Consider the following 24,044-nt stretch of genomic DNA (forward strand, 5'->3'; position numbering starts at 1 on the left):
TAGACAAACAGGACTATTGAACAAATCACTTTTGACCAACTAGCTGGTAAAGGTCAGTATGCAGAGAATTCAGAACAGATTTATTATCCCATACCACTGTATGAGCAAATTTCTAAGACTGCAATAAAAGCTTGGAATTCTCTCCCTGGACAGAAGGATGGAAGTAAAGTTTTCACAAAAATAGTGCAAGGTTCCAATGAAACCTTTGCAGATTTTGTGGGATGTCTGCAAACAGCTGTAATAAGAACAATTGGAGATAATGCTGCCACAGAAATAATGACTAGACATTTGGCTAAGGAAAATGCCAATGAGGTTTGCAAAAAAAAAATTATATAGGAGCTAGACAAAGATGCTCCTTTAAAGGAGATCATAAGATCCTGTGCCACAGTGGGCACAAATGCTTATTATACCCAAACTATGATGAACATGGAAAGACGGGGTCCCTCTTGGCAAGGGATTTCTAGAGAAAGTCGTAGATGTTTTTAGTGGAAAAGTTGGACATTTGAGAGCTCATTGTAGATATAGAGATACAATGAGAAGACAGGGTGAGAGAATAAAACCCCAAACCCCTTGTTCAAAATGCAACCGAGGCTTTCACTGGGCCTCTGAATGTAGATTGACCCAGAGAAATGAGAGGCAGGGTCCAGCTCCAAGGTATCAATCAAAGGACAGGTGGGGCATGATAGCAACTGAGGTTACACCCAGAGTGTCTTTAGAAATTCAGGATTCTGGTACCATCAATCAACAAAAAAGCAATCAGGATTACAGTTGGGGAGAATATAGGTTTTTTAACCCAACTGGGCAGTATCCAGTGCAAAACAGCTCCAATATAATTACCAGATGATAAGGAGAAATATCAAAAGTGGGTAAATAAAAGGGAATTAGATAAGTTAACTGCTTGGGGAAGACAGTTTGCTTTTATTTCCATGGAAGAGAAGGAATCAGATAGATATAAATGAGCTGTATTCGCCTTGTCCATCAGAGAGAAACAGAAAAAGAAAAACTTCAAAACAAAGGTGGAGATTTAAGAAACATCTGACACTGAAAGAGCATGGCAGACAATGAGACTGTTGAAAGAACTTTTAAAATCTTCAGCTTTCAGTTCCTGAAAAACCAGCAACAATCATTGGATTCCCTGAGATGAAACAGAAAAAGAGAAAAACTTCAAAACAAAGGAGATTTAAGCAACATCTGACACTGAAAGAGCATGGCTGACAATAGACTGTTAAAAGAACTTTTAAAATCTTCAGGAGTCATTGGATTTCCTAACACAAGATGAGACTGTTTTAGTTCTTAAAAAACCAGCAAAAATCACTGGATTCCTTGAGATGAAAGATTGTTGATGAGACTATTGCAGTACTTCAGAGCTTACAGGAACTATTGGATTCCCAATGGATTCCTTTTGGACTATTTCTAGAACTTATGGACATGTGTAAATTCTCAGGTTGATCCATGTTATTTGTTACATTACTACTAGCCTGTGTTATATTGCTATGTGTTTATGTAAATTATGTAATTGCAAGAATCATTATATTTCTTGAGATGAAAAATTGTTGATGAGACTATTGCAATATTTAAATTTTCATGTTGATTCATGTTATTTGTTACATTATGACTAGCCTGTGTTATATTGCTATGTGCTTATGTAAATTATATGTAATACCTCCCATATTGATACATTTATGTATACCATGTGTATCTGTTTCAAGCTCTGGCCCATATTGATGGATTTATATGTACCTGTTTCAAGTGAGCCCCTTTAGAAACCCACTAATATGATTTGATTTCCTATTTCCTTTGGTGTTTTCATCTCCCTTCCTGAGATGTCAGGGAGGGCATGACCACCTTCTTTTTATGGTGTTTTCACTCCTTTTTTGAGCAATTAGAGAAGGCATGATCACCTTCTTTTTGGGGTTCTCACCTCCTTGAGAAGTCAGGGAGGTCATGATCACCTATGTTCTAAATCAAAAGAAAGGGGGAGATGTTGGAATCCTAGTGTTAACTCAACTTGAAACAAGATGATAACTCAAGGGAGATGTTAGAATCCTAGTGTTAACTCAAATGTAATTGATACAATGCTTGTCTTTACACCTTTACTCATTGGAATTTACAAGTATGGAAGATGCACAAAGTTAACTGTGTAACTTTGTGAATTCACACTTCCCTTGAAGCTCTTAGGGCCAGAGAGCACTCTGGGAAGAAAACCATAATCCCTCTTTCTCGCATCCCACAATGCCTCTCTTTTAGGAGCATAAATAGAGCTTCAATGGGCCAGTGAAGGAAGTTTTTCAGAGTGAAGAAGATAGGAGTCGAGAATTCAGCTGTAGTAGATTGGAGAGGAGCACGCTGGGACAGATACAGAGCACTCTGGGAGATTGAGAGCCAGAAGCCCTCTCTCAGAGGCAAGAGAGATTCATTCCATTTTCCACTTGGCTGGCTGGGCTGAAGAACAAACCTTTGGATTTGGAGACATTTGGAGGGATCTCTTGGAACCAAGCGGAGAGAGAGGCCTCTAAGCTAACTAGGCTATATTGGAGACAATAAAAGATCTGAACTTTTAATCACCTGGCAGCATTTGGGGTAATTATTGATCTGAACTGATACTAAGGCTGCCTCCAGAAAACCTCCTTCAAAAAACCTGCTTTCCCCCAGAGAGAGCCATCATGTTTATATATTTTAAAAGAAGAAAATCACCACAATTTATGTGGATTATTTCTAATAGCTTTTTAATAGAATCTCTTGGGTTCTCTAATTATACCATCATATCATCTGCAAAGAATGATAATTTGGTTTCCTCGTTACCTACTCTAATTGCTTTAATCTCTTTCTCAACTCTTATTGTGGCAACTAGCATTTCTAATACAACACTATAGTGGACAACTTTGTTTCACTCTTGATCTTATTGGGAATGGTTCCAGTTTATCCCCATTACATATGCTGCTTACTGATGGTTTTAAATAGAGGTTCCTGGCTTTTAAGGAAAAGGTCCATTTATTCTTATACTCTCAAGTGTTTTTATTAGGAATGGATGTTGGATTTTATCAAATGCTTTTTCTGCATCTATTGAGATGATCATGTGGTTTTTGTTAGTTTGGTTATCAATATAGTCAATTGTGCTAATAGTTTTCCTAATATTGAACTAGCCCTGCATTCCTGGTATAAATCCTACTTGGTCATAGTGTATTATCCTGAGGATGCTTTTCTGTAATCTTTTTGCTAATATTTTATTTAAGATTTTTGCATCAATATTCATTAGGGAGATTGATCTATAAATTTCTTTCTCTGTCTTCAACTTACCTGGTTTAGGTATCAGTACAATGTCTGTGTCATAAAAGGCATTTGATAAGACTCCTTCAATCCCTATTTTTTCAAATAGCTTATATAGCATTGGAGTTAATTGTTCTTTAAATGTTTGGTAGAATTCACATGTAAATCCATCTGGTACTGGGGATTTTTTTTTTCTTCTTCCTCTGTTAATCTGGGCAAGCTATATTTTTGAAGGTATTCTTCTATTCATTTAAGTTATCGAATTCATTGGCAGAAAGTTTGGCAAATAACTCCTAATTATTGCTCTAATTTCCTCTTTATTGGTGGCAAGTTCTCCCTTTTCATTTTTAAGACTAACAATTTGATTTTCCTCTTTCGTTTTTTTAATCAGATTTACTAAGGGTTTATCTATTTTGTTAGTTTTTTCATAAAACCAACTCAGTTTTATTTATTAATTCAATACTTTTTTTTTTACTTTTAATTTTATTAATCTCTCCTTTTATTTTTAGAATTTCAAGTTTAGTGTTTGAGGGTTTTAATTTGTTCCTTTTCTAGCTTTTTTAGTTGCAAGCCCAATTCATTGACCCTCACTTTCTCTATTTTATGAAAGTAGGCCTCCAGAGATATAAAATTTCCCCTCATTACCGCTCTGGCTGCATCCAACACATTTTGGTATGACGTCTCATTATTGTCATTTTCTTGGGTGAAATTATTAGTTATGTCTATAATTTACTGTTTCACTCAATCATTCTTTAGAATGAGATTATTTAGTTTCCAATTATTTTTGGTCTGTTTTCCCCTGGCTTTTTATTGAATGTAATTTTCATTGCATTGTGATCTGAAAAGGATATATTTACTATTTCTGCCTTTCTGCATTTGAATTTGAAGTTTTTTACATCCTAATATATGGTCAGTTGTTCTACAGGTTCCATGAACTGCTGAGAAGAAAGTGTATTCCTTTCTGTCTCCATTTAGTTTTCTCCAAAGATCTATCATACCTAACTTTTCTAGAGTTCTATTTATATCTTTGACTTCTTTCTTATTTATTTTGTGGTTTGATTTATTTAATTCTGAGAGTACAAGGTTGAGATCTCCCACTATTATTGTTTTGCTGTCTATTTCTTCTTGCAGCTCTCTTAATTTCTCTTTTAAGAATTTAGATGCTACACCACTTGGTGCATATATGTTTAATATTGATATTGCTTCATTACCTATGCTACCCTTTAGCAAGATATAGTGCCGTTCCTTATCTCTTTTTATTAGATCAGTTTTTGCTTTTGTTTGATCTTAGATCAGGATGGCTACCCCTGCTTTTTTGACTTCACTTGAAGCATAGTAGATTCTGCTCCAGCCTTTTCCTTTTACTTTGTATCGCCCTGCTTCAAGTGTGTTTTCTGTAAGCAACATATTGTAGGATTCTGGCTTTTAATCTAGTCTGCTATCCACTTCCAAAAAGCAAATCATTTTGAGAAATTATCTATCTCTTTTTCTCCTTGTTGATTCTTTTCTGATTTTATCATACTTTCAATCTAACTGAATTAAAGTCATATTTTCTTTCTTGCTTTTTCTCATCATTTCCCTCAATATGAAGCCACAAGAAAAGAGAATGAGGATCTTTATAAGGAGGTTCATATGAATGGATTGAAATCTACTTCCATGGATGCTACATACCACGCATAGCAAAGTACTTCCTAAGCAGCTGTTCTAGGTTTAAAATGGTCAATATAAATATGCAAGTAGATGGGGGGGAAATAGGAAAGGAGATACAAAATCTTTTTTTTTTATTTTCGTTTTTCTTAGTTGACAGTATTTCATTTATTATCAAGATAGTAAGAGTAAAAGGATCTAGTTAAAAAAAAAACTAAAGTAAATAACAGACAGTAAGAAAAATGATCATTCCACAAATATGACTACTTGAGAAACTCATCATTTGACAACACATTTTAAATTCCATAACTAATGTGCATGGCTAAATTTATTTTTCAAGTGGAGTTGGGGGGTGGGGGAGGAGAGCCTTCTTTGGATTTCTCATTTCATTTCAATAATTTGCATAATATCAATGGTGTCCAGTTTTGCAACTATTCAAGACCACTGAGGAAGTCTTTTTGACTCAAGGCTCAAATCCTTAAAAAATATTTTTTTTTTTCAAAATAAATGTTGGGTTATAAATGCTTGTAGAGCCAGAGATAAGAAAAGCTTAGAGGAAAACTAAAAAACAAATCAATGCACTAATGAAGATCATGAAACAACTTGTACTATTAATTAAGTTTGTCCCAATTTTACATATTTTATATTAATATGTTCATTTCTGACCTGTACTGTTGCTAACAAATGTTGTGATAAGATTTTTTTGAGTTATATAAATTAATATTGATATCAGTGTCAGTTGCAAATGTTATTCTCTATTGAAAGTGGCATTTAGAATATATTTATTACTCTCTATATTTTCTCTTTTTCCCCATCAGGGAACCTGTATCATCATGAAGAAGGAGGAGAAAATGGAAAAGTGAATTTTATGACAGACTTTGAATCACTTCATGTTCCAGGAATAAGCACTTCAATAAATGATAAATAAGTAAGCCAGCTGAAAGTACAGACAGAAGCAGCTGGCATTTTTCTGCCTATTTCTATTTCATTCTCTGTTCTTTTAATCCTGCAAATAGGATGAAATATTAAATCACTTTCCAAAAATAATATTTCAATAAGACTCTCCTACCAGTTTTAACCTGCAGGTAAACTATGAGCTGAAGAAGATAGAAGGTGTATACCTAAATTAACAGGAGGCTTGATTAGAGATGTGATTCTAGCTCTAATTTGATCTATACATTCTCTAAACTAGTATAGTATGAAGATCATAATACAGGATCTGGAGTCAGAAGAATTGCATTTGAACACTACTTCAGTCACACCCTAGCATATGCAGATCACTTTTTTCCTCAAAATCTCATATCCCCACTTATAAAATGAGGGAAGTGATACTCATACTCTATCTCACAGAATTTTATAAAAAAGATTTTGTAAAGGTTAAAAAAATGTAAATGTAAATTATTGTCATTATTGTGCTTATGTTATTAGTAGTACCTCCTTCTATACCACAAAATATCAATGAATCCATGATATCAATGTGGACACTGCCTTCATTGGCCTAGATTATACTGTTCTCAGACTAAACTCTTTATCCTTGATTTTTCATAAATCTTTCATCCAGGATATTGGAAATTAGCTGTCTGTGAGTCCACACATCATCTTTGTAATTACACTCTTTTCTCACTACAACTATCTCCTGCTTTTAGAATCAAAGGTCTCTGTGGCAAAAAGTGTAGTTATGAGTAGTTTTCATGAAAAAAAATGTTTTCCCAAGCAAGCCCTGACCAAATGGGAGTTTTTAGTCACAAAGATGATTAAGAGACTAAAGAAGAATCACTTTTTTATTTGTATCTCCAATGTTAGTACAGTCTCTGACACATGGTGAACACTTAACAAATTTTTTTTTCATTCATTCATTTATTCATTCCCAGAGATGTGTACATCTTCCTTCATATTCTTTGCTTCTTATAACATTTCCTGAATACCAGCATAGCAGTCAAGCTGTTCATTTATCATCTCTTGCTCTCAATACACAACAGACCCATTCCTTTTCCAGTCATACATACTTTTATGTCTCATGTTGAAATTATCACCAGTAATATTCTAATATTCTACAGCCTATTCTCAACTACCATGTATTTCTATTGCCCTATGGGTAATATAAACAATTCTTATGAGAATAAGTGATTCATGATTTATGGCCATATGCCATTATTAGGAAAAATGTGGTGCTAAAAACAAATTTCTATGATAGAGATAGCTTAGAATCATCAAAAAGTATATACAATATTCCATATGTACAGTAGCCCACTCTCTCCCTCTCATTCTCTCTGTATGTATATAAATACACACACACATACACACACACACACACACACACACACACACACACATATATATGTATATGTATATGTTTATATAGATAAATATACATGGTTTGTTATCAATAACTTGTCCACCAGACTTCAAAAGAATTATAAAATCATCTGAACAATACTCATTTTTTGTTAGTAAGTTCTTTTATAAATTTCCATATAAGGCCCTGTAATGTTCTAAGACATCATATAATCAGTATATTATCAGCAACATAATCTATATCAGCATAATTTGTATCAACATAATATAATGTATCAGTATAGTATCAATTTTCAATCAATTGCATTTTTGCTGATTAATATCTTGAGCTGATATTTTGTATTTTATAAATTAACATTGATGTTAATATCACTTGCAAATAATATTCTCTATTCAAAATGGCATTAAGAATGCATTAATTGCCCTTTCAAACATTTTTAAGTGCTGGTGAAGTTAAGTTCAAGGTATTTACTTTGTAAAGATTTTGCATTTATGCACTTGTATGCTCATTGCTTACCCATCAATAATATAAAGTCCATGAGGAATGAGGATGGGAATTTTTTCCCTTTGCCTAGTATATAATGATATTTAAATTATTGTTGTTGGATTGACCTGGAGTGCCTCACCATTGAACCATCCCAAGATACCTTGGGTTGTACTGGCTAGATTTCTTAAGGACCATGACTTAAACAAAAACCAATCTGATTCTCATGGGCCACCATAAGGTCCAAGCCAAGCCTTATCTGGTCATTGTTTGGGTTCTAATTGATTCAGATTGAATATAAATAGCGGTAATTTCTGCTTTGACCAGAAATCCTGAGAGTTTTCCCTTTCCAGATTCATTTATTTATTTATTTAGATTTTGCTTTTTTGGACTAGGTGAAAGAGGAGATTCTTTGCCTCAATTGCTAGTCTTAATCACTGACTGGGTGTGCTGACTCAGTCAAACTGAGACCTGTTGAATACCTTAGCTTAAAAAGGCCAAGGTTCCCCACTGTATCCAGGGCCATCTCCACTTCTCCTGATCTATATCTGGCCACTGGACCCAGATGGCTCTGGAGGGGAAAGTGAGGCAGGTGACCTTGAACAGCCCTCCCTTACCTAAAGCCAATTCACTGCATGTCATGACATTACCTTCTTAAAGTCGTGGTTCTCTTTGAGAACAAAGGACAAACAACAACAATAATTTATAGATAATCCTTCTTACAGTTAAGCATAGCAAAAGATATCTTCTGTGATAGAAGTGAGCACCTATGGGAAGCATGTCTTTATTTTATGTCCCATATGATATTGATGCTCAAGTGTATAATATTGATGCTCAAGTGATCATGGACTAAAGCTATCTTTTTGGTAGCATTTATCATTGAGTCATTTATGGTCTTAGCATAGACATGAAATATGTCCCCCAAGGTCATACTTTGTTTCCCTGAGTAAAATGTGTTGTTGGTTTTTTTCCCCAATCATCAGACAATAAGCAAATCAAGATTTTATTTTCTTTCTATCTCTCAGTCAGCTATGGTCTGCTCTAGATAGTTGTTTGCAGAAATAATATTGTGGGTGGCTTTCATAAAAAAATATTTTCAACCCAGACCAAATATGTATTGTTAGTCATAAGGATGAAAAGTGAATTTCTCATCATATGTCTTCCATAACTCTTAGAAGAAAAAAATTCTCCTCCTGAGTTCATATCTCAGTGATAATGGGTAATTTCATACATACATATGTATATGTGTGTGTGTGTGTATATATATATATATATATACACACACACATACACATGAATAGGAGAGTTATTAGTAAATACTTAAGATGACTCACTTCAAACAGCCTAGTCAATATAGAAACCAATTCATAATTCAATTCAGGGTTAAAATTCACCTTACTTGACATGTCAAAACATATAAATGTCTGAGCTATATTATTTTGTGGGGGAGGAGAAGAAGAGCATTACACTAGGAGATCTGGATCTTACTCCCAGTTCTACAACTAACCAGCTCAGGTGAATCACTTAATCTCTGTAGGAATAATTTGCTAAATTTGAAAAATGAGGTAGTTAGAATAAATCATCTCTAAGTTCTAAAATCATTTCCAGCTCCAAAATTCTTTGAAAGAAGAATTCTGCAAAAGAGACCACAAGCTCTTCTGGTATCCAAACATTATCAAAAAAAATCCAAAGGAAGACAGATCCCTAGTATATTACATATAATGTTATATGCTACAGAGCCTCTGCTATAGGCAGTGGATAAGAGGGCACATTTAGAAATGCAAAACATACAAAACAAATGAAAACATAGAAAACATAGAAAAACAAAAATATGAAAGGAGGCACAGATTAATGGCACTACTGAAGTATCTATATATGATCAATAACTTGATTATCATCTCTGATGCTTCTTATAGTGAACCTATTTCCCCCCAAAATTATTAAGTTTCTTAAAAGTAGAATCCATACTTTTGCTTCTTTCATATTTTCTACAATGGTCAGAATAGCCAATTAATTTTAATACCTATTTTTTTTACCAATAACATGTAACATCTTTTTTTAGCTTTTTATTTTCAAAATATATGCATAGTTTTCATCATTCGCCTCTGAAAAACCTTGTGTTCCAAATTTTTTCTCCTTCCCTTTCCCCATCTTCTCCCTTAGACAACAAATAATTCAATATATATTAAACATGTGCAGGTCTTCTATACTTCTTTCCATATTTATCATTCTGCACAAGAAAAATCAGATCAAAAAGGGAAAAAGTGAGAAAAAAACAAAAAATAAGCAAACAACAAAAAGCGGAAAATACTATGTTGGGAATATACACTCAATCCCCACAGCACTCTCTCTGGATACAGATAGCTCTCTCCATCATGAAGCTATTGGAATTGGCCTGAATCACCTCATTGATGAAAAGAATCATCCATCAGAATTGATCATCACTTGATCTTTTGCTGTGTACAATGTTCTCTTGGTGAATAGAACCAAGAGAACATTGTACACAGCAAAAGATCAAGTTCATCAGTTCATGAAAGTCTCTCCAGGCCTTTCTGAAATCATCCTGCTGATCATTTCTCATAGAATAATAATATTCTATAGCATTCATATACCATAACTTATTCAGCCATTCTCCAACTGATGGGCATCTGCTCAGTTTCTCACTACTATAAAAAGGGCATTGCAAATTTTTAAACCCTAAAGTATTTAGCCACTTTTTGGCAAAATATTCCTCTTACATTCAAAATAATTATAGTTTGTGTATTGCTGAATCAGATGGGATTTGAAGTCAAATAGTACTATGACTATAGTTATAGTAAAATCCCATTTTCCATAGAATAAATTCAACAAGTTTTGAAAACCTTCAGACAATGTTTACTGTTACAATGTGTATATTCTAGCTCCATGAAACAGTACAGAATTTCCATTTTTTTTGCTTGATAAAATGAATTATCACTTCAGAGTTCAAAGTACATGTATCCCATTGTACTATACTAAATGTCTTTAAAAAGGGAACAAATGCTGTATTTCAATTTCTTTAAAAATAATTTAATATTCTAAAGGGAATGTGCCTTTGTTCCACTGGACTTTTATTTTGAAAGATCCTTTAAGATAGTCACATGATATAGTAGATGGAGAATTGACTTTGGAGTCAGAAAGGTTAGGTTCAAGTCCCATCAAGGACACCTACTAATAGTGTGATCCCGGGCAATTCACCTAACAGCTTCAATGTCTCTACACAACTCAAAAAGACTATAAATTTCAGAACATCTACTCATCTGCATCCCTAAAGGAAGTTTGTCATTAGAAACTCCTTTAAAAGATGATGACATAGATGGTACAAAATAAAAAGGAACAAAACAGCCTAATATAATAAAAGTGTATTTTAAAGTTGTAATATGACATGTTTTAAAATCATAAAAACTAATTTTTAAAAGATCCATAAGAAATTTTTTATCTTGCAATGACCCACTGACAGATATGATGCATTCTATAACTAATATGCAAATTACCTTAAATTTTTTCATGGACAAGAAAAAAAATAAAACTATTCCAAATTATTATATCATTTTGATAATCTCTAGCACTCCCAGGAAATTCTCAACTTGCCACTCACTGTTCAGACAATTCAAAGGGAGTCTTTATGACTAAAGGATCATATTCTAAAAAATAAATTTGTAGAACTACACTGCGGATAGATAGATAGAGGAGAATAGCTATTTGCATAGTCAAATGTAAATATGTTTATTTAAGACAAGGAGCAAAGGTTGATGGAAAAAAATTATATCATTATGCTGAATATTCATAGATAAAATCTATAAAACAACAAGACCTCATAGATCTTCATGGTTTCCTGGGTGACTGCTTCCCAACAGAATATAGCCATAAAAATTAATGAAGAAGCTACTTTGCTTTTGCCTGACCTTGTCTAGAAGGCATGAAAGTATTCATGGAAATTTTCAAAATGAATGTAATTATGAAATAAGTGAAAAAAAAGTCACTTCCACTTGAATTAAGGTGCATTATGAAGAAAAGTATTATCCAGAAGCCACTGCATTTCTATCTTGTACCAATGACACCAAAAAAAACTATTTTATTAGATCTAAGAATGGCCCTCTGCCAGCCCCCTACTTCTCCTACTTAAATTTGAACTTGCATCAATCTGAAGCACTTATCTCCATGTCAGACAACACACAAAGTATCCCTTTAAAAATGGCAAACAAAATTTAATTTACAAAACAACCCTAGCTATATCACCCTCTCAATTCCTACCTCTTTATTCATTTTGATCTTTCTTGAAAAAAATATCTGAGAGCAGACTCAGGGGAAAAAAGACATATAAGAAATATATGAAACCATTCATAACTTATAAATTGCTCATGACCAAAGCAAATGTCAACATTTCATTTCTATCACTCATAACTGGTTGTACCCAGAGTGAATGAGATCAAGAGATTAACTGCAGATGGACATAGATCAGTATTATGTTTCTTGGACCAGTATGACCTCTCTTGGACTAAGCTGTATACCACAAAATTAATTTTTTCTCTTTTGTTTATTGATATTTGCAAAAGAAGTTATATAACTTACAAGGTCCTCTCTCACCTAGCCACTATTCAATTTATAAGTAAACCCTGATATAATCTTTTGATTTAAAATTGGTCTTTAAGAGAAAATGTTAGCAAAAGCAAAAAACAAACAAAAAAATCCCTAGCATTTTGCTTGTTACAAGATGTAAAATATGTAGTTCAATTTCAAAACCAAAGCAGACAGTGCATGAATATTATAAATCAAAGAGTAAACCACCTGACAAATAAATGGACCATAGACTTCAACTTTATTGATAGACTATATCATTTCTTCAGTTTTTGAAGAGAGGGAACATAATGAAGTTAACTCTTTATTCGACTTTTTTCTTAGAAACTTTTAAATAAATGTTGGCATATATGTTAAGATTTTATTTTATTTCAAAATAATTTTAATTTTTGTTAGTTTGTATATGACAAACATTGATTTCATTCATTTTTCTTTCCACCAAAATCTTTCCCCAAGTAAATTCTCTCTTGCGTAAAAAATAATATATTTAAGTAAGACAAAAAATAAATCCCATAAATCCATTCCTTTTGTCATTTCTTATTGCACAATAATATTATATTCCATTTATATATCATAATTTGTTCAGCTATTCTTCAAAAATGGACAATCTCTTACTTTCCAGTTTTTTCTTATGACAAAATATTTGTGTATATATTGGTCTTTGATAACTTTGTCATATAAACTATTGTAGTAAGCAATTAAGTAGGGTTATATCCTTTCACATACAATTTATATTAGTGGCAATATTCAGATGAACAAGACTGTTTAGAAAGAACATTATCTTAAAGTCCCAGTTTTGTCATTTATCAACTATGAGACCTTAGATAACTCATTTACATGTAATGAACCTTTATTTTCTTATCTTAAAATAGTAACAATAATAATTATGGAAAAAACAATTATAGAGAAGCTGCAGCCCAGCTGTCAAAGCAAGTAGACAAAAGTGAATGTATAATTTTCTGTCTTTAAAGTATTTGCTCTTCATTATATGGAATGATCAAGAACTATTTCTCTTTCTTCATTGTGGAAAGATAGGACCACCAATATCGGTAGAGCTTTGAATTGATCCAACTATTTAGGAAAACAATTCAGAAATTATGTGAACAAAAGCATGTAAAATGTTCTTCTAGTTTGACGTAGAGATTCACTAATTATATATTCCAAGGAAGTCAATGAGAAAAAGGAAGGTCCTTTGTTACACCAAAATATTTATAGTGACACTTCAATGAAACAAAGAACTGGAAATGAAGTACATAGCCAATGGGGAATGGCTAACCAAGTTGTGCTACATGAATATAATAATATATTACTGCGATACAAACAATGATGAATATGACCAACTGAGAGAAGAACGGGAAAGATTTATGGACTGATACAAACTAAAGCTAATAGAACCAGGAAAACAGTCTATAAAATGGTTATAGCAATGTAAATGGAAAGAACAAGAACAAGATAATTGAAACTTACAGCTGTGAAATATTTATGATAAAGCTAATAATAAAAGAAAAGACATCTCCTCTCTTCTATTGTCAATTTTTAAAAATATATTAGTATTGCTAAATGTTTTTCCCTTTCTTTTTTATACCTTATTATACAGGATTGCTTTCTTGGAGTGGGAGAGATACATTTGGAAATGTAAAAAGTGTGAAAACAAAAGATGTCAATAAAAATGTATTGTGAAAAACTACCTTCTTCAAATTCATAAGAATCACATAAGGAAAATGAGAATTTTACAGCTACAATAATGTAAGCTCAAAAAACTCTTATTATTATTTTTTTTTTATTGAGAGGAAAATATTTCAAGCTAGATTATCTAGAAATGTGTTAACTATGCTACAAGAAACAAAGTGAGACTAGTCACGCCATATATTCACTTAGTGGAAGAGCAGTCTCGGAGGGCAGAAGAGAAAAAAAAAATTAAGATTTCACACTTCTTTTCTCACCATTATATACTTATGTAAACCCTTTCCCTGGTCATATAGAGTCAATTCCAAAAGATACTAATAAGATTTTTTTTGAAGCTAGATGGTATCATGAATACCATCCAGTCCAAACCTTTTATTTTACAGATAGGAAAAATGAAGCCCAAGAAAAATAAAACATTTAACCAAGTTGATGACAAAATTAGTTAGTAGCAGAGGCATAATTAAACTCAGGTCTCCTGACTCCCTAGACTCTGATACTTCCTACATCACTAGATATAACAAATAATAGTGTTTACATGTAGCGACAATGAATTTGTTACCCATAATTATTATGGAAATCACAATTTGCCCCACCAAAAAACTGTCTGACACCTAGTCTAGATAATAAACTCTGAAATTTGTTGCATGAGATGAAATTCTATAATATTTTCCATGCTGATGCTATTATTTGTGACTTTGGAGACTCTTATGAATAGGTTTGAATTGTGCTCAGTTCTGCTTTTCAAAAAATTAGTTAAAATTATTTTTAAAATCTAAAAATGCAAATACTTCAGTCAAGCTAATAGTACTCAAGGCTGCTACATAAAGATTGACTCAAGAAGTTGAGCCAAATACCCGTCATGGCTTTTTTCTGGGCCCAAGTCCAGTATTCCTAAACTAGCTATGGGTTTCTTTCTCTACTCTGCATTTTACCCAGGACCCAGGGGTCACTTTGCTGCTAAAAATATGTCATTTTCCACCATCACTCCTAAATTAAAATACTAAAGCAAGCCTTTTACTATAAAACCTCAGCAAAACCATCAAATACATGCACCCATTTTTAATCAAAAATCAGTGGTAATTATAAAAATCTCCAAGGGATGATCAACAAGTCATGGCTGGCAAGCTCCCTAGATGGTAATGAAGTAATTTGTAGCTTTGTTCCAGTGGAATTGGTAAATAATCAGAAAAACATCCAAATCTCCAACTGTCCCTCTCCCTCTCCTTCCCTCCCCTTCCCAAGTAGCACTTATAGTGTATGGGGAGAGGAAGAAGACAAGAAGACAAGACTTGATTGCTATTTCTCTAGTAAATTCATTACATGGGGTAGGGAGAGGTCATGTTAAGTAGAAAAGGTAGACAGGATTTCCATTTATTCCTTTTATAAAAAAATATGTAAATAAAAACCTTCTTAAAATGGGAGATATATATTCCAAAGATATGAGATCTGAGTTATGATATCAGACAAAATAACTGATTTCTCATTTATGAAAACAATGGTTACAGGACCTGAAGGGAGTGAAGGCTCCAAGATGTCTCCAACTAAAGAATAGGTCATATGGTAAATATGAATCCTCTTTTCTCTGGCATTATGGCAGACTGTGTCCTAAAAACCCTAAAGGTCAAACTGAAGTGATAATTTCAAGTTCAGCTGTTCGAAGAGGAGAGAATTTAGAAAGGTCACAGATCAGAGATAGAAGGGACTTTGGAGATCACGTACTCCAATCCTCTCATTTTCCAGATGTGAAAATTGTGCCCTAGAGAGAAGTAACTTGCCAGAGAGAAGTAGAGTCAGGACTAGATTCCCTGGTCTTTTGACCCATAGTCTAAAAAAGATTTCCATTTGACTACTATATTGCCTCTCTATCTAAAGAAAAGAAACCTATCTTAATAAAAAAAAGATAAAAGCTTTATTATTTTACACATCAGTAGGTCAATATTCACAGATGAATATGAAAGTTGCATTAGCAAAGAAATTCTCTTTGTTGCATTCCACACCTATATCACTCCATTATTCCATGGAGTTTTTAAAATTATTTTTAAAATTAAATGATTAATTTATTTTAAATTATTAAAAATTATAACAGCAAAACAGAATAGAATGCATATCTGAAATAAATAAGGAAAATTAACTATTAAGAATAAGCCTATTCTTAATTAAGTAATTAGAATGAAAAATAAGTGGAAGGATAGTTGCATCAATTAAGCTTTTTAAAAAGATGAAATATTTTTCATTAAAGGGAAATACAATGGATTTAGAGTCATCAATTTAGAGTTAGAAGGTGCTTGTCTAAGGGGTTAGTTAATCTACCCTCCTAATTTTACGGGGGAAACAAATTATAACACAAAGGTTGTGACTTACCCCAAACTCACAAAGAATCACAGAACTAAAATCCTGGCCCTCTGATTGAAAATAAAATATTCATTTCCACTATACCATGCTAATGATTCTGTCTTTTCTTTTTTTATTGACTATATCATCTTGAGCAAGTAATTTCTCTTCTGGTTCTGTCACCATTTAAACAATGAGGGTTGGGGATGTGAAGATGAATTCTAGTTGTCGTTCAGTTGTGTCCACTTCTTTATGACTTCACCTGGGGTTTCTTGGCAAAGATAGCAGAGTGGTATGCCATCCTTAACAGATGAAAAACTGAGGCAAATAGGATTAAAGTGATCTGCCCTGGGTCACACAGCTAGTAAGTGAGGATGAATTTGAAATCACAAATATGACTCTTCCTGACTGTTCCACCCAGCTGCCAAATGAATTCTGCATATCTTCTAAAGTCCAAATCCAATTATGATGCAAGAATGCAGTCAAATACTGGCTGCATAAAAGTTAGATAAATGTTAAGGGACGCATATAGAGCAAATTTGGTATCTCCTCAATGTCCAAGAATGCTATCATCTAGAACCATTTACAATTCTCCATATTCAATTTGGTTCTCAATTCCACACAGAAACTTTGATAGATTGAGATTTGGTTGTTTCAGTTTTCACCGAAATTTCTCACATTGTGGGAAAAGAAATAAAAGGCATTGTCAAAGAGAAGAGGGAAGGGTTAACATTTCCAAGGGTAACCTTTGGCTTTATGTGAAAAGGAAGAAAATAAACTCAAGGATCAGGCCAGCACACTACATCTAATCCTTAGATCTCTCTCTAACAGCTTTACAACTTTTCCACAATGGGCCTACCATAATGCCTCAGCTATTACACATCCCAGACACCATTTCAGGAAAGCATCTCAGGGAGAAAGGAAAGCCCACAAATTGGTCAGGCTGCTGCTGTCTCAGAATGCTTAATAATTAGCATTTTAGTTCTTGCTAATGTTTCATGAGATAATAATTGTAAAATTCTTAGCACAATGCCAGGCACACAGTAAACAAATAAATGTTAGCTATGATGTGAATTGGGGATGCTAGTGCACAGTGTACAATAAAGAATCGCCCATGTTATGCAAATAAAGATTCATTAGTTGAGGTATACTTTTTTCAGCTTCTAAACTGATCTTTATTTACCTTCAGAGTAAGATAGCTTTTCACATAGGATAAATATCAATCTCTTCTTCATAAATGATTTTGTAATCTAAAAAAGTATGTGTGTAGGACGGTACAAAGATCCCAGATGACTGCTCCAAAATCAGGATGGACTCAGTGTCTAGGATAACATACCCAAATGTGTGGAATCTCTGGTTGTTAAAGGGTTAAGGTACTTTTTCATGGATTTTCTTTTTACTTCCTCCCCCCAAAGCTTCTACTTCAATAAGTACAGATCATTTGCATTCCAAAAGCAGGGGGTGGAAGACAGTTTACCACTCCTGTAACTTAAGTGTACAGGATTATTGCAGGTGCAGGCAATTAATAAGCAGATTGCCCTGCACCCCTGGTCCTCCGGGACCCTTCAGAGAGCAGTAAAGAAACATTCTAGATCTCAGCTGGGTTACAAATAGAATTAAGCAGAGAAAACTTAGGCACCCTGTTCTCATTTTCCCCATTTTCTTTTGAAATTGAGAACACACAGAGGATTCACTTTGAAGTGAGGGCTGCCTGAATATGATATTATTGATTTCCATAGCATGTTTCTGCTCTACAATGCGGATGTGCATTTTTCAAACATATTAAGCCAGCTTTTGATCCGATTTGTTCCACCAGCTCTAAGTATAGAGATTGAAGATCATCACTATATATGGGCTTGCTGGGTCCAAAGCAGAGAAAGATTGGTCTGTCTCAAAAAAAGCCTGGAAATATCCCATCTGAAAACTCTTTTCAGTCCTCCTCAGCCTAAACATTTTATTGAAGGAGGTCAAAGGTCACCAACTGTCAAAACACAACCAAAATTACCCAGTGCTCCTTCAAGGAAATCGAGCAGACTCAAGAGTCAGAGTTCACAAGCCGGGCTTCTTAATGCATGTAGCAAACAGTAAAACCGCTGTTAAAAAGTTACAGGTATATTCCCCTAAATCTTACTGATTTTTACAAGTTGTCCAGTAAGTTAAAAGAACTGGCCTCTAAAATGTCAATGTACAGACTGAATTAAGCTGTTCAAGAACAGGGGGGAAAAATATTCAAACTTTGAACTGTCAAAGCAAACGGCCTAACAAACTCCAAAGCACCAGATGGTTTCATAAACCCAAAAGTTCATAAATCTTCCTTTTAAAGTTTCCAATTTCAAAAAGAGATTGTTTTCTTTGTGGGATTTTGCACCCGCCTCCTTTGGCAACCCTTCCCATATCCACCCCTATCCCCACCCCGACCCGCACCTTTTTTTTTTTTTTTATACCATTGAGTATCTGACCAAAAAGCCTAATTGCCTTTTAAGCTTTCTTGCTGTACAAGTTGGAAACAGCCAGAGAAGGTAGAGGATTCCATCTTTCAAATGGGGCAGTTTGGAAAGAAGACCTGCAATTTCTGTTTTTAATTCTTGACTTTCTCATTATGATCTAAAACACAATCAAAGTGCAAACATTTAGGATTTTGATGAATCCATTTTGCATTCTGAAGGTGCCTAGGAAAAGGAGATGGTTCTATTATTTATTGTTAGTTTATTTATAAATATAACACAGGGAAGTGGGGGAGAAAAAAGTCAGATTTGGGGCCTTTTAGGATATAGTGTTTAGAGAAAAGCTTGGAAAGTATTTCTCTGAGGCCCACCCAAATGGAGCCCACATACTGAAGTGAGAAAAGCCGGCAGTACTCTGCAGTAACATAATATACCCAGAAAGGACAGTCTCACAAAATTCCTATGTGCCTATGTATATCTGCAAAGGGCAATATAATCTAACATCCAGGTTAGATTTCCAAGAAAGCAGTTGTCTGTCTAGTATGTATGAAGGAAAGACCATGTCTTTGGGTATTAGGGTTTTTTTTTTTTGTCTCTAAGAGTTCTCTATTAATATGTAAATATTTCAAAAAGGGTGGAACCTTAAATACTTAGCACCATAGTTACTCCCATATTAGGGATTAGCAGTGTAATGGGAATTTGGAACATGTGCAGACCATATCAGCTTTCTGAAATGGCATCCCCACGTGGAGACACAAGGCAGCTGCTTCCTATAATGAAGGAAGTACATGTAAGGACTTTCCTTAACTGGTTCCCATTGACTAACCATGTGGTTGAGAAAAGCAATTTATCCATTGACTACAGATCCTAAAATATGTTGGTGTTTTCAAAAGGGCCGGAGTCAGCCCTTACTATCTCTATGATGCATTCACATCTTGGGGAGAGCTGTGACTCTTTCATTCATTCATGGTATCCAGTGAGACCATAAATAATAATAATGTTCAAAATAATAATGGCAAGAATTATCTCATTGGTATTTAAAAAACATTTTCTATTCCTCTACTTAAAACACGTTTCTGCTTTTAAAGGAGATCTATTCTGTCTCAAAGTACATTCTAGCACAATGGCCTTCCCAGAAACATACATATGCATGATCCACCCATATCTATTGACATACTGAAAAACAATAATATACCTAAAAATAACAAATCACACTAAGTTAAAATAATGACCTTCACTTCTTTAAGATCCATTTTGGAAGTCTATATTCATCATGAAGTCCTCTCTGATTCCTCCATACTCTTCTGGACTTTCTCCTTCCTGGCATGTCTCTTGTCTTCCTGCTTTGCTTCTATTCTAAGCTTCACACCGCTGCCAAAGTGGTCTTCCTAAATATTTGACCTGACCAAGTTACTTCTGCTCAATAAACTCTTTGCTCCCTAATACCTCCAGATTATATTCTGTATGTGTTTTAATTTTTTTTTCTAACTTGGCCCCTTCTTACTTTTCTAGTGTAAAAACACTTTACTTCTGAGTATTCTATGATCTATTGACACTGGATTTTTTTGTTGTTGTTGTTGTTCATCACACGAAATACTCCATCTCCTTTTCACAGGCTGTTTGTTCTTCATCCCTGCATTCTTCTCCATTTTCTTAAAATCTCAGCCTAATTCCCACAATTTGCAAAAAGTTTTTCTTGGTCCACTTTTTTTTTTTTTTTAACCACCACCACTAGTGCCTTACCTCTGAGATTACTACCCATTTGAACTATATATATCTTATAGTTATATAGTTAATAATTGTTTCTTTCTCCACTTCCCACATTTAAATGCATACTGAGGCCAGACACATTGTCTTTGCTTTTCTTTGTATCCTAATTCATAGTAAACTCTTTAAAACATAGTAAACTCTTTTTAAAAATCCTTGTTGATTGGTCTCTTACATATTCTAATTGTATTATAACTTAGTTATTTTCATAAATGTCTTTTCCCTTTTCTCACTAATGCCCCTTTACAATCAAAAGCTCCTTAAGGCTAAGAACTATGTGCTTTTTTTTTTTTTTGTATCCCTAGGACCCATCTTATTGTGAATTTGAAGAGATTTGTTACCTCTATGTTTCCATGTTCTTTTAGTCAGATATTAAGGAAACTAAGACCATCCATTGTATCAAGGGCCATCACCAGTCATCTTGACTTCTGTCTTGTCACTGAATTTCAATGAGGCTGGTGACTTTGTGTAACTCTCACCTCACTTAAATCCAATTCATTCCCAAGTCCAGACATCACCCATGATATCACTGTTCCTTTTCTAAAATGAAAGAGGAGCAACAATAACCTAAATGCTTTTTTAGCCATTTCTTAAATTTCATCTTCTCCATCCTGCTAAAATCATGAAGTTAAAAATCAACATCTCAAAGAAGCCTTCTCTAAATAGACAAAGACTATAGGAGTAAATACAATAGGGCATCATTTCTTTATGTAATAAGGAAGTACATGAAATATTTTTATGGATAGCAATGCCAATTTCTTCATTATTCAGGGCCTGATTAAATAAAGCATGAGATTCTCTTTGCCTTTTGCCAGTAACTTCTTCCTTTGACCCTCTCCATCTTTAGACAATTTTATAAGTCCTTTGGGGGAGCATATTGAAATAGATACTGGACCGTAAGTTCTAGCATATCCATCACACATCTTATAAATACCCATGTGCTGAAACTGTTGTTCAGATCCCAGACATTAATTTATTAGTTGGATAAGCATGAACATGTCATTTAAAGTCTCTTAGTCCCAAGTAATACCTCAAAATCAATCTCTAAGTTGACAGAAGCTGGTTGACAGATACTTGATGGATAAGATTGGGCAAGAGATTAAAAACAACCAATTTTGTGACTTTTTATTTATAAACATGAGTCATAAACCATCCCCTTACATTGTTTTCTAATTAAGGAGGCTGAAACTATTGTCTAAAATAGAGAGCATTTTTTTAATTATATGGGAATTTGAATGAGGAGGATTCCATTATCAACATCATCACTAAATGCAACTATCCATGAAAGGAGAATTCTTTGGCTTGTTTCTATTTGTTTTTCTTTATTGTTAGTTTATAAACTCTCTGATTACAGGAAATGATCTAGATGTTCACTACCTGTCTCTCTCTCCAAAACTGTCAGGTGCAAATGGAAACTTAGTAAATAAGCACAGACAAAAATTAAAACTAAGACAGGTGTTGCGTATCAATAGGTCACAGGGCTATTCAGTGTCAAAGTGAGATGAGGATATTTTATAGAGGTAATACATAGGAAATAACCTCAATTATATATAGAAGCTTTAGAAATTAAGAACAAAAACTACCCAACAATAAGCAACATGCCAATGGTTGATCATTAAACTGTGAGTCAAAAGATCAGATTTTAAATGTGAGCTTTGTTACTCACTATGAAACTCCGAGCCTCTCAGTTCTTCATCTGCAAAATGAGACTTTGACTAGATTCCTTTTTCTTTCTAGCAATAGCATAGAGTGATTCTACAGACACAATTGGAATATGTGTGATCTGTGAATGAATTATAAGTAGCTTATATGTATAGACTCAGATTCCCAGGAGGTACCTGGGAACCTCAGAAATGAGATTAAAGCATTGCAAACCAGTTAGCTTGATGATAATCAGATTGAAAAGGTCAGATATCAGGAAGACCAACCTGAGGTAAAATTTGGCCTCACTATGTAACTTTAGGAAAATAATTTAATCTTTGGCTGCCTCAGTTTCCTCAATTGTAAATTGTGGATTATAATTGTACTTTTCCACCTGAGATTTTATAAAGTGCTTACCACAAAGCCTGGCACATAATAGGCACTTAATAAATGATTCCACTGAGGTCATGAAAAAAATTAATTTAGATCAAAAATTTGTAAAATAATTTTTTTTTTCAGAATTGTAAGTAAAATGTAAATTCTTTGAAATAGAGGCAGCACATCCAGCACACTGACAGTACTTAATAAGGTATATTAGAAAAAAATAAATTACTAGCTGATTCAGTAAATATATAATTAGAATTATATAACGTGGTTTGTTGATAGTGGAACACTTTATTAAGGTAAATAGTGTACTGAGTTTCCTGAACTTTTTCAAGATTATCTGTTCTTCCTCTATTGATTGTAAGAAGTCTGAGCAAAAGGAATGCAAAAGATTAGGTGACCTCTTGGAAAGATCTTAGAATACTCTAATTAATTAAATGTTAATACCAAACCTCGGTTCAAGAAGTCCTTGCAAAATAACCATGGGCAGCTTTTAAAAGAAGATGTGTTACCCAATGAAAGTCCTAATTGGATTAAGCCAGGCTTTCTCCCTTCCTCACTCCTTTATTCCCCCAGCCCTCTCCAAACACCTCAGCACAGTAGAGCCAGCCTTGGCAGCAATCATCCCAGCCAGGACTTCTGCTAACAGACCAACCAATGTGTGTGAAAGCTACATAAGAGAGGTAGCAACAGCAGCAGAAGGGTATGCTTATCCGGTTTTATTCATAGCCCAGAAAAGCCTTTGGAACCTGAAATGTTTGGGACAAACCTTTCAAGCAAATGAAAGGTCTCTCTCCGCAGTCCTCCATGGAGAGTCGTGAACACTGTCACAGGCCTGTCAGATAAAAGTTAATTGTATCTCTTGTTGAGTGATCTTTCTGCTCGGCTTTTAAGAAACTTGCAGATTCCATTTCAGAGGGTGAAGGGCAAAATGAAATTCTCTCCAGATGTCAAGGTTTTGTGGCTTGGGGGAAGGGCCACCCCATTCTCAGCTCAATCCCCTCTCTGAAAAAGAAGGGACCAAGGCAGCAGCAAACACCAACAAAACCCACACTGCCCCCCAATCCCTGCCCCTCACAGAGCAAACTGTGTAAATTAAAAACCTTTGTGCACCAAGAAAGTGGCTGAAGGGGAATGGAAGATGATCAGTTGTTACTGGCACGTTTGTAAGCTCTGAAAGATCCTGAGTTTCAGCTCTATGCAAACGGCCGCAGCCATCCTGCTTCACACTGGGATTTTATGGGGATAATGAGCCCTTTATTAAAACAAAATATCTGCAACATCCATTAGGGTTCACACAGCAAGAGGCATTCCATAGACTGTCTGTCCATGCACAACAGGAAGGAGGCCCTCAGCTTGGCAAAATAAACGAGGCTTTTCCACAAACTCTCTCTAGGCCTTCTGGCCTGTTCCGTAAACCCAGTGAGAGAGGGCCTGGTGACTGGGTAGCTTTTATCCCAAACAACCTGCTTAAAATGATAAGGGACTTTGACAGCCACCAA

The 24,044-nt window shown here is 34.3% G+C and overlaps 1 long non-coding RNA gene across 1 annotated transcript in view; it reads right to left on the minus strand.

Moving 5' to 3' along the window:
- Positions 1–24,044, minus strand: part of LOC127544118 (uncharacterized) — a 155,732-nt gene that overhangs the window by 120,565 nt on the left and 11,123 nt on the right. The gene's annotated exons all lie outside the window — the stretch shown is intronic.

Source organism: Antechinus flavipes, chromosome 1, assembly GCF_016432865.1.
Source record: "Antechinus flavipes isolate AdamAnt ecotype Samford, QLD, Australia chromosome 1, AdamAnt_v2, whole genome shotgun sequence".
Classification (NCBI taxonomy): domain Eukaryota; kingdom Metazoa; phylum Chordata; class Mammalia; order Dasyuromorphia; family Dasyuridae; genus Antechinus; species Antechinus flavipes.